The 12,980-nt window shown below is 37.2% G+C and overlaps 1 protein-coding gene across 7 annotated transcripts in view; it reads left to right on the forward strand.

Annotated features, from left to right (window-relative positions):
• Positions 1-12,980, forward strand: part of CNTN5 (contactin 5) — a 620,272-nt gene that overhangs the window by 80,211 nt on the left and 527,081 nt on the right. The gene's annotated exons all lie outside the window — the stretch shown is intronic.

Raw genomic sequence — 12,980 nt, forward strand, 5'->3', positions numbered from 1 at the left:
GTTACCAAATAGAAAAGGTCAGTCCTTGAAGATGAAGCGTTTAATAGGCCCAAGTACCCTTTGGACACCGGAGGACGATGTTAAATAGTCACTAGAGGTCACTACAAGCACACAGAATTCTCCAGGTCCAACCATTTCTTCTGGAGATGGCTGCAGTGCCCTCACAAGTCATAAACATGGATGCACTTCTCTTGCAGTACAGACTTCCTGTAAAAATTCCACCACTGTAGATGAGATGGAAGCTTCAAAATGTTTGATTCAGGTCCCATGAGGAAACTAGAATCCACCAGAACTTTTAAGGGATTTTCTGCTTACTGCTTCATTACATACTTTCTCTCTTCATCCTCAGCATTTTATTCAAACTCCTTTCCTGATGCAGTTCTTTCTTTCTTAGCAATTTGTATGTCTTTTTTTTTCTACCTTAGGGCAAACAGAGAGGTCTCCTGATTGTGTTTCATCTCCTTCCCTCCTTTTTTTAACTCTAGTTTCAGAGAAGTTTATTATTCTTAATTGAAATTCACATAAATATTTGTTATTATGTATTTATTTGTTAATTTCAAGTCCTGGGATAAGATTCATACTTGTTTTACAAATGCCTTCATTTTTTCATTCTTAAAGACTTAAGACAAATGAATTCTAGGACTAGAAAAAGTTTATAGAGAGTCGTAGGAGTTCAGTGGAGGGGGTGTTGGTGGGTATGCTTTGGAGGAGGTTTGAGATTTTCTTCTGGTAGGAATCTCTCTTCCAGCAGAAAATGGTGTACAGGGATGGCAATTATGAGCTTTAGATTCCAGTTCCAGCCTGGCCATCAACCAAGTCTACTACCTCTGGTAGGCTTTTAACCTTTCTGATCTTCACTCTTTACACCTTTAAGATGTGAATTTCAGTCACTACCTTGTAGAAATACTATTGATATTTTCAGAGAAAAATATTTAAGACAGTAAAGTAGTTTTAAAAGATTCACTTATCTAAGCTACTTTCTATTAACCTTGAATATGGATTTTAATTTTTAGTTAAATAGGTGAAAGTAAAGATCAGGAGAGATTACTAAGCATCACAGTTTACACACACACATCCCTATTTAGATGTAAATTTTATAAACATGATGCTATATTTTTGGTATATTTAGTCTTTCACCGAGAGGATTACTTAGTTATCATAATAGTTCCACTGATGCTGGCTTCCAGATGTCATACCTTTTTCTGTCCCAATGTCATTATTCACAATAGTGGTATCATTTAAATTATTTTTACCAATTTGGAGTGTGTGTGAATATTCCTAAAACAAAAATAGCAAATAAGTATGGTTGAAAATGAAAGAACCCATATGGTGTTATTAATTTCCTAGGAGGTAAAGATTCATAGCAAATATTCCTCCCAACATTCAAAGTATTTTCTGCTGTTTCACAAATGAAAGCAAGAGTGATCTCCCAAATCTAGAGTGATCTTCCAAAGCAAGAGTGAGTTCCAAATCCATGGAATTCACAGAAGAAAACATAAAAATTCATAGAACACCCCAATAAAAAACGCAGATGTCAACATTGTGTTTCAATTATTCTGACTGCAAATAATAAGGCAAAAGTGACAGAACATCTTGGATGCTGGGGTTTTAAGCAAACTTTTTTCCTTTATACTGGAGCACATTTCCAAGTAGCTCTGTACCATTGTGTATGTTTTTAAAATTAAAAGGAACTCACTGGAAAAATAAGGTCTAACATGACAGGATGTCAGGACTAGAGTAAGACAGTCTAGTGTGGTAGAAGAAGAAATCAGTTTATGGGTGAGTGAGAGGCTATCCTGGAGAGGACCCTAAGTGCATGAACAGCCTGAACACCGTGCCAGTGGCAACACTGATGTACATCCTCAGCATCACTTATGTTCAAGATGAATTGTCATGTTAATTTATTTGAAAGCTGAAGCAAATACAGACTTGGTTTCAGAGAACTATGAAAAGAGGTATTTAAAAATGAGTAAAAATAGCCCAAATGCGTTTAATACCTACTGTGTTATAACTGTAAAGGAAACAACAGAATGTTCATTCACTTGACATATTTTAACACTTCAGGGAAAATAAGCAGGTATAAGGACTGTCATCTTGAAAATAATAGAAGCAGGGCTGAAAAGTTGTTGTTGGGTATAAATTGGGGCAGCATTAAGCTAGTTCTTCTGATTAAGCCACAGATGCAGAATCTTGTGATGTGTGGTAACGTTGTCCACACAGAGCATGTGACATGGTTTAGCTTAGCTTCCCACTCAAAATCAGGTACATTAGTATTGTTTGCTTTTGCCACTAATATATACAAGGCAGAGACAATACACTTGCCCTTCTGAAACAGGAGACCCTTACTGATGAAAGAAATGTGCAAATCCAACTTCTGGTACAGTTTTGTGTAGTGAAACTCTCTCAGGAATATTTACTTGTGTAGTAGTTTTATAATTTAATAGCCTTGGTATATTGAGTCTCCCCAAGTGGCCCTTTTTTTCAGTATGGAAATATAAACTAAAATTGTAATACTCTCCCTTTTTAACAGACCTCTCAGCACAAATCAATATTTTCACTTCCTCTTTTCATTCTTGACAACCAAGAGGGTACTAAAATTTCAATGCTGACTTTTGATTGTAGTCTGGATTACTCAGCATTTAGCTTTTGTCTCATTTTGGTATCCCTCTTCAATGGATTAATGACTGTAGATTACCTTGGGAACAACCAGAGATTTGGCTGGCAAACTAATAACTGGAAGATCTGTGCAAAGTCACTCAAGTTTAGACTAATAAAATTCAATTAAAAAAATTTTTTTACATTCAAAAAACTCTGCTGTTGTCTAATTCCTTAGTTTTCCAAGACTGGAACTTCTGTGTGTGTATTTCCTCTACCAGTGAGGTTCCCAAATTTCTCTGTTTTGGTTGACACCCACAGCCCCCCAAACCATGTCTCCATAAAGCTGGTGTCTTCTCTGTGTTAAATACTAGTCTTTCCCTATTCCTGATCAGACCTCACTTTGAAAATGTGAGTTTCTGAAGGGAAGTGGCATTAGGTATATCTTCCTCATTTCTTTAACCATATGATTATATTCTCAAAGGAATTCAATGAAATCCAAATCCTTACCCTTGTCTGAATTCAAAGCTCCCTGGTTTGAATCCCCTCTCCCATAATAATCCCTCAGCCACTGTCAAATATTCTGACTGTGCTTCAAGGCTGCAGAATTCAGTCAGTTTCATGGACTGTATCAAGGCAATGGGGGCATTGCCTTCTCAAAACTGGATTTCAATATGTAATCAGTGAATGTCATTCTTTCATTAACCACTCATGCTGACTAACATAATGGCTTTTATGAATTGCTCTCTCAGCTCTTAATTCTTACAAAATCCTCTACAAGGACCTTTGGCATGTAAGGCTCAAATATGACTTCTTCTAAATGAGCAGGATGTGCATTTGCCTTTACTTCGTCTCTACACTGCTTTAGTTCTACAATGGAATTGATGCTATTCCCTCGGAGATATATTCAAGATGATGAGGTTCTCAGGCACTACAGTGGGGAAGTTATGTAAGTTTCCTCATTGTATAGTATGTTCTTTCACCAATTTGAAATATATATGAATCAAGCAACTGCTTAAAATTAAGGCTGAATTTTACCCACAGCTGTTAAACCTCACACTGTTTACACCGTTTAGTCCTTGCTTCAGCAGGGTATTTATCATGGACCTAAATTTAAGCCTTAATGAATTAGATTAAATCTCTTTGGTGCTTAGGCACATTCTTGACTTCTTTGCTGAACAGAGACTTGAAACTGAACAACAAACAAGCTAAGTACACCCAGCAGAATCATTGGACTGCTGTTCCATAAGACTGGAAAGCTGACTTTGGCATGAAGACCTGTTTACTTAATTAAATCTCTTAATAAGTAGACCTCCTTTATGACTTTTACATAACTAACAAGCTTAAGTACTACAGATGATTTTTTCCTCAATATTATTGAGTAATTAACATTTAATTCTAATTAAACCCCATCATTTCCTGTTATGGTTAGCAGAGAGACCCAGTTCCAGAATGCTCAATGCAAGCTGCCTTGCTTCACTAAACAGGTACTGCAGAGAAGTAATGCTGCCCCAGAAGACATCTCTGTGTATTCAATTAGAACACAAAGTTGCTGACTAATTTACACAAGTAGATGTGTTTCATATTGAATAAGTGGGTTTGGTTTGGATTAGTACCTATTTCAACACTTGTATTAAAATACAGAAGGACTAAATCAAGCCACGGATGTAATTCCTCTTACTCCCCTTCCTTCACTGGCAGTTTAAAGTGAATCCAAAATGTAGTATTTAAACATGGGAAAAACTAAATCTGGCATAAAATATTACACACACAAACAAATAAGCAGAATGTTAGGTTTTATGTGCAGTCTTTCATGTTAAAAATAAGATAATTTTTTGTCACCTAAATTTCTACAACTATTCCTCTGTAAAATATAAACAGATCTGTTTTCACTGAAAGCAACACCCATACTTCTGCTTAATTTATAAAGTGATTAGCTGAACCCTAAGTAAACTGAAACTAATGGATGTTTTAAAGAATATTTATCCTAACTCAGCAGTCATTGGACAAGATCTTATTTTTCTTACATCTTTCAATTTCTGTGCAAAATGGATGGTGCTTTCATATTTCTGATATGCTGACAAGTTTTTTGTGAGCTTAGACAGATGTAAACAAGCCAAGTGTTCAATTAGAATTTGACAGGATTCATTGGAAAAGTCTTGGACCAGGATGCCTGTGTGCTCTGGGTCTGCAGAGTCAGAGAAAGTCTTCCCACTGAGAGTGCTACCAGAATATTGAAATTCTGAATCTGGTTCTTCTTATGAGTGTACCTGAAGTATGAAAATGTGTGCCATGGTAATTTCCCAGGGCAGCAGTGTAGCAGCTTCAGAGCGGCCAACCCTAGAGCATACTGCATTTCTTGCCATGAAGAGGTAAACTTTGATGCCATCATTAACAGAGGTTCAAAATAGATCCAAGTTCTTATTTCCACAGCAGGAAATCCAGGTGCTTTAAAGAAACTACAGTCTTGGAGCTTCCAGATTCATAAAGGCAATTTCTGTCAGAAGCCATAGGGATTTGTGTTTAGTCAGTCATCAGTGCAGGGCTGCTGGAAACCTTTGCCCCAGTGGTTTTGGAGCTGCAATTAATGGCTGAAGAATTGATACCAGTGGCAATGGCACAGCACAGCTGTGCTGTCGAGAGGATGCATTTCATTTCAGGATATTCTCCCCTTTTATTTCACGGCAGGGCACAGGGAAAAGGTGTGAGATACATGCAGGTGCCCATCCACCCTGCTAGCCAAGGGAGCTGCTCATCACAGAACCCCACAGTGCAGCACAGCTCCCAGGTTAAGTGTTATTGCTTTTGCCTCAGCAGTGCTTTATACAATACTACTGGTGATGCCCTAAGTTAGCAAATATTTCTTTGCCTATCTGTCTTATGTTTTCCTTTTTTCTTTTTCTTTTCTTTTTTTGTCTTAAAGATTATCTCATCTGTTTCCTGAACAGTTGTTTTTCATACCTCTTTTAAATCCATTGCAAATTCTTTGAGACAGGCATTAGTCACTCAGCATGTTTTGTAAAGCGATGTGTACATTTACAGTCCTCTCTAAGCAAAAAAACCAGTAAAACATCTTGAAAGATTTATTGAATAAGGCAATTTCTTCAAAAAGGATAAAATAGTTAGCAGCAAAATTCTCATTTAATCTTACTAGATCATGGGATAATTCCCATAACTGTGAGATTACTGACACCACTGTGAATATTGCTGTTTTAATTGTTTGCTAATTAGCAGTTCATGGGGAAGACCAAATTGCTGCTTGGCATGCTGCATTGTGGCACAGTTTTGGCCCCCCTGTCTCCTACACCCCATCTGTTCTTCCCCTCTCCACTTCCACTAACTGTGAGCACGGGACTATGCTTGCTTGTGGACTCAGATGAGAAAGCAAATTTTGCCAAGAAGAAATCTGATTTGGCTATTCTGGGCATTTAAAGCATAATTGAAGAAGGCTTTCCCCCCGTCTCTTCCCTAAAATAGTCTTGCACTAAAATAATAACAATAAAACCCCTCTAGTCCCAGCTTTCAAGGCTTCAGACCAGAGATGCAAGCAAAGTAACATCACGGGGGAAACAAAAAGAAAGAAAACAAAAAAGAATAAAACATCTGAATAACAGGTTTCAAACTAACAGAGTAGTTTTCTTTGCTGTTTCTATAGCCACAAAGTGGTATGCACATGAGAAAAAGTAAAAATGGCAAAATGCAGGCAGCAACAATTTCTTTGGATAAACATGAAAGATCCCTGACATGAAACAAGTCCCTACTCCCATTTCATGTCATTTATGTCATTGTTTGAAATGCAGGAATTTTATTTTGAGCTTGCAGGTCCAATTGCTATTCTCCAAAATCATAGAAAAAACTGACATAAATTGTGTGCCTTGTACCTTACACCTGACCTTTAGCCAACATTTCTTTAAAAGCTGTAAATAACATGGCCTGTCAGAGGTGAATCTGTATAATGAAACATGTAAAAAGAAGAAAATTAAATCTATCCCAGTTGAAACCAGGACAGTCTCTAATTCAAGTCAGTGGCCTTCACATTTTTCTGACAAGAATCTCCTGTTTTGTGAAGGATCATAGAGGAAGAGCTGCATAGAGACACTTGTCAGAGGCATTGCTTTTATGAGCCATGGGAGCTTCAGGTGACACTCAAGACAAGGCAGGAAATTGTCTCAGGAAGGTAACAAAGATAATTCTGAGCATCTCTCTGGTGAGCTGTTAAGTTCATTAAATGTAGAATATGATTATTGAATGATTATGGTATAAAATCACCAAAAAATTTCAAAGTTCCTTAAGAGTTACTCCCCTGTCCTCCATTTTCTCACTATTATTCCATCAAGTTACATCATGGGGTCAAAACAAACACTTGGCTACAAATATGAAGCAGTGTAGCTGACACATATCAAAAGGAGGAGTTTAACATCTAGTTGTGTTGTTGACTTTTATGCTTTGCATGAAATTAAATATACTTTAGACAGTCAAGTAGCTGTGAAACCATCACTAATAAATTCAAACTGCTGGGTGACAAATGCATAACTTGGGAAGATTCCCTCTTTTAGTTAGGGGGCAGTGGGTTGTTTTGGTTTGACTTACTGTTTTTTTGAGAATGCCTGCATTTGGTCAGGAAACTGAAAACAGATAAGCAGATACTGAACTTAAAAGATGTTTTAGTACACTCTGAGTGCCAGCACAGACATTCTGCACTCACTGGAGCTGATGCTTAGGTATTCTCTGCTTTATTCACTGGCCATGCCTAAGTGTCTTGACAATAGTTCCTACCTATCTCCTGCAGCATTTGCTTTATGCCACTTCCCACATTCAGAACTTTTAATACAGAGAGAGAGAGAGCCATTCTTCCTAAGAGATTATCTCTTCCTAACCAAAGACAGAGCGAAGGCATTCACGCTGCTCCTCCTGTATCTATTCACTGTGTGTAACAATGTCTTCCATGGAATACTACAATATTATATCAGCTATTCCGTAGGAATTGGAAGAACGGATCACCCAGGATTATACTCCTTTCTCCCAGATAAATCTCAGGTGTGACAATACTGTCAACAAGCAGAAGTCTTTTTATCCCCTGCAGGTTCAAAAAAGATAGAGTTTTTTTCTCTTCCCTGATCAACATATGTGCTAAACCAGACAGTGATATAAAATGCTACAGGCTTAAATGCTTGACATACGCTGGTGGTGCACAGCTGTACATATTGTTTTATCAGGAAACAGAAAACAGTGCCATCCAGATTCTCATTGCCTGTAGAAATAAAGCACCAGCCAAATATTAGTGACATATACTTAAAGGAGGAGCTAGATAAAGATAAAATTAATAGGAAGTTTCTGCAGTTTCCGTAGATGTAATGTCCCTCAAAGTCATGAATATTTTGCATTGGGTAACAATGCAAAAGAAAACTCATCAGCAGTTGGAGGAAAGATGACATTTGAGCACTTCTACCTCACAGGAAGCACTAGGTGACACAGATGTGATATATAAAGAAATACTTAGCATTTCTTCTCCATGTTTTTGATCACTTAACTCTTTTGCTGAGGTGAGGAGGAATGGGGAAGCCAGACAGACACAAATATTGTTATGATCAGAGTTTTATAATCTCCTGTCTAGTTTGACCACTAACAGGGAAAAAGGACAATCAAACAACTCCCTTTGGGGTTTTACTTCCACCAGAGTGCTGACGCTTGGTGCTGAAAGTGGCAGCAAAATCAGTAACAGTAGATTTGGGCTGCTCCATGTAACAATGAGCTGCAACACTTAAAAAAGTGAACAAAATTTTTATTCTTTGTATTTTATGTCAAAGTTATTCAGATCCTATACAGAACTAGCAAATGTCCTAAACTCTACTTAGTAAGGGTCAGCAGAATTATACATGCAATTTTCACTAAAACCCCTTTCACAGGGCTGAGAACTGGGTATGGATTTATTCAAGCAGAAATCCAACAAAGGTTCTGTAGTTTCCCTCAGAGCGTACAGATCTCTTATTCACATTAACCTTTTTATGTGAGAAGACAAACATGCTTCATGAAACTCAAATAAGACCTTTACATCGATCAGAGAATTTAATTCTAACCATTTACCACACATTAAGGATCGGATTAAGAATGTATTACTGACAATATCCAGCTGTACATGCAAAACTGGGTCATATCAACAGCTTTGGCCAACGATTATGTAGATAAATGCAATAAGCTAAACAGAGTGTAAATCTTTCCCTAAAAGCCATATTTGGAATGGTTTTAATATTGTTGCCTATTTAATCAACTATTGTAGCTGCCCTACTAACCATCTGTCCTGAACACATGCTGGATATCTGGTGCTTGGATTACAGAATCTTTGAAGGCTCCAGATTTTACTAGTCTGAGAATAAAATGGGTAGATGAAGGCTTTATTGGCAACTAAAAACTAGAAACTTGAGTTTTCCTTTCTTTCTGAAGTTTGTGGTATTCAGGTATGCACCTCAAAATAAAATGATAATTCAGAATAGTTTTGACCATGTTGTCGCTCACAGGACAAAACAGTCCTGCCGAAAGAAACTTTTTTTGTCCCAAATAATCTACTAGGTAATCAAAGTGTTTTGAATTCATTTGGAATTGGTTGTTTTTCTCGGAAATATTTTTCCTTGTTAATAACAAGTTTCTGAATGAAGACCAGCTTCTTCTGAATAGTAAGAGATATAGAATAGATGTTAGTCCTGCCTCAAAACAAAGTTGGTGGCTTCCTAGCTATCCAGAATACAGAAGCATAGAGTAGTTTTCTCTACCAGACGTGTGAGTACAATGTAGTCCAGAGAGGCAAAAGAATATCTTGATTTCATAAAATAAGTTCAACTGTTGAATGTGGAAAGAAAAAGCCACACTGTCAAATGAAAATAGCCAAGCAATATGTCAATTTGTATAATCCAATAATAATGTCCTTTTATCTGAAAGGGTTTAGAAAATTATAATAGCAGTCATGTCTTCATAGAATTAGCCAAACATAGAAAGAAAAAAATTGTGACATGATAGGAAATGAAATATTGTTTAACAGTGAAAAGTTTCTTCTTACAAATCAGTTTTAAGACACTTACTGTATATGCTAATAATTCAGTCTTTCAGAGAACCATTTTAAAAGGTCTTTTCCATGTCTGTCTTATGGTATTCATTGTTAAGATTGTATGTACAACTTAAACAGAATCTAAAGAGTTTACTGACTACACAATGGAAGATAATGGCTCAAAACTCAATTACTTGGTTCCAATTGCAGTCAATTGTGAAGACTATTTAGCAAATAAAAAATAAAAAGAAATATCATAATTACTTATTCAATAATTTTAAATACTTCATCAAGAGTTGTATTTTTATTACCATAAATCACAAGATAAATTCCAATGCAAATGAAGAAAAATCACTCCTTTTCTGAAAGAGGAAAAGTAAAGTGGCAGAATACAGGATGTCTTTAGCGATGATTATATAGACAGTGAATCCCGTTTCCTCATTTTGCTCACCTCTGCAGACTTTTCTTTAAACTTTCCTGAGTCTTTCCTAGTTCTAGTCAGGAAGGCTTCTTCACTTTTTTACAAAGTGACTGTCTAAGTGTTTGTGTTTTAGCTTTCTTCACTCTTTCCTTCATAAAATTCTTAACTGCCTGGCTACATTTTCAGTGCCATATGGAGCAGACACACACACGTTTGCGGCCCTTCCTGGATGTGGGAACATATGAGAACTCTTTCTGATCTGGCCCTGCTACCATTAGCAGAGGGTAAAACCCAGTTTCGGGCAGAACATAGAGTGTTCCCAAGGATCAAATGTTTTCTTTCTTTCTGTCTTGCTTGCTTGCTTGACTCCTTCCATCTTTTCTTCTCTTGTCTTCTTTCTTTCTTTTATTTTCTTTTTTTTTTTGTGATTTTGATGCTGTAGAGCTTGGACAAGCAAGGTCTTGCCCTAAAGGCATCTGAATTACTCACTGGAGTGTTAGGAGGCATAAGATCAGGTGGATGTGGTGGCAAGTATTCAGGCTGAGTTCAGACTGTCCAGAACACCAAAAGTGTTCAGCTTGTTCAAATTATGGCCAAATTTTAGACTAAGGGTATCTTGAAATACCATTTTCAGTGTAATGATATTAATAGTGTGGACATAATTTGGACATGTGGCTTGGATTTTTGAGGAATACATTTGGCGTACACAGCTCAGTGGGCAAGCTTGGATGAGCTGTTGGTGGCAAGAGCCTGAGCCAAGAGGCCAGAACTGCCAACCCTTTGCACAGCAAAGGGCCTGGGGACCTGTGGCCCGGCCAGGTGACCGCACACGCAGAGACACGGCAGGAGCCAAAGACCCCCGGACCTTCCTGCATTTAGACTGTCAGGGTATAAAAGCCCAGGGTTTCCTCTGTTTGGGGTCCTTCCTCAGAGGCACCAGCTCAAGCTGCTATTTTGTTACTTAGACACTGCACCAAGATTAAGTTGTTTTCAGGATCAAGGTGTCTGAGACTCTGCTATGGGAAATCTGGGGTCAAGATGGTAAAGAAACTTGGTCTGTCTAAGCATGACTTGTCAATGTGGCTTCCAAATAGACAGGGAAGTTTCCTAGACATGGAAATGTGTGTAAGTGGAATCAAAATCAAATCAGTTTCAGTTCTACCAAAAAGAAAATGAGAAAGCCAGGAAGACTGTATAGTAAATCTGTAATTACCTGTCTATGAGGCTCATGATAGTTTCTTTGGAAATGAGCAACAGAATCTTTATCACTCTGATGTTATTTTCTTGTTCCTTTTTAAGGGCGACTAGATTAATCTGAAATCCATCCAGCCTACATAATTGAATTTTGTGTCTCTTAGCATCTGGAAAGAGTAGGATTATATTATTCTTTTAGCAGACACAAACATATATATCTGATCTGTTGACTGAAGGTTTAACATCTATCCCTGGTCTAATAATTGGTTGTTCCCCTCATAAGAAGTAAGCATTTGTAGATCCTAATTCATCTCACAGAATCACAGAATATTCTGAGTTGGAAGGAACCCACAAGGATCATGTAGTCCAATTCTTAAGTTAATGACCCATATGAGGATCTCAATCTAGGATAAGTCAAATTATATCCAAAAGGGATTATTTCCCTCTGTTGACTATAAGAGGAACCCAGCTGAGTAACTCTGGTGTACACAACAGACCTGTGTATGTCTAGGATAGGCTGACATAAATTTGTCCCACAACAATTGAAATAGGCTCAATATCTAATGCTTGTAGGAACTCTAACACCTTTCACTGTTGTATCGTGGTGATTAAAAAAGGGAATGGAAACCCTGTGGTGAGGGACCAACAGCTGAACAGAGTGAAAAATGTGGGGATTTAAAAATATCTGGGAGTTGGAATTGACTACTCTCAATAAATCAGGAGAGAAGGTGGAGTAAATTAGTTAGAGGTCATGATGGAGAAGTGGCAGCATTGTAGCCCAGACAACTAAGTAGTCATTTATGGTACTTATTCATCATTTCTATTTAATCCCAGAACTTGAAGCATAAAAGTAAATGTCAAAGCAAACTTTAAAACTGGGTTAAATGCAGATGACTATGTGACCTGTCACATCACACAGCCTTTGAGGCCAATTAGCACAGACACAAGTTTAATAGATCCATTTACTTAAATGCCTCTATTTAACATAACTCATTGAAAATAACAAGGAAACACTAAAATTCCGTATTTTTCATTTTACCTAATGAAGTCCTTGCTATCACTGATTTCTGTGCAGTATTAACACGAGATACATTCAAGTTAACACAAGAAATATATTCCATAAAAGATAGGATGGAAGCCTTTCTGTCTGCTACTGCTTACTTTAGATGGACAGGGCATTCAAGACAGTAGCCTTCATTTCCCTAATTTTCTGTTCAGGTGTTGAAATTCATAGGTGGGCACTTAGTCAAACAGTTCTGTTGTTCATCACTATTACATGCATTATATTTAAAGTAACTGCAAATGCAAAAATGAAAATGGGAAGCAGAAGGGATAATTAAGTTCCTAATGTGGAAGCAGCTATACAAGGGATTGGCACAGGGCAAGTGGAAACATTGCCTATATGATACAGGGCAGTCTGCCAGCCTTTTAGGTTATCTGATCATCAAGTCCAGACATTTAACACTCAAAAATTCATATTCAAAACTAAAAGTGCTTGGCAATGATATTTTGTCTGTTGAAATGTTGTGCCACTCTAGAATCAGCTTGTGAAATAACTTGTTAACCACTATCCTGAAGCAATAAACATGAAATTAAAAAATGTTCAATACTCTACATCAATCATAGGCTAACATTTCTGAAAGAGCTGACCTGCAAGCAAATTTAATAACCATAGTTTAGAATACAGATAGGAAGTGCAAAAATGAGAAAGAAAGTAACCTTTCAGAGACA

The sequence above is a fragment of the Corvus moneduloides genome, chromosome 2, assembly GCF_009650955.1.
Source record: "Corvus moneduloides isolate bCorMon1 chromosome 2, bCorMon1.pri, whole genome shotgun sequence".
NCBI classification, from domain to species: Eukaryota; Metazoa; Chordata; class Aves; order Passeriformes; family Corvidae; genus Corvus; species Corvus moneduloides.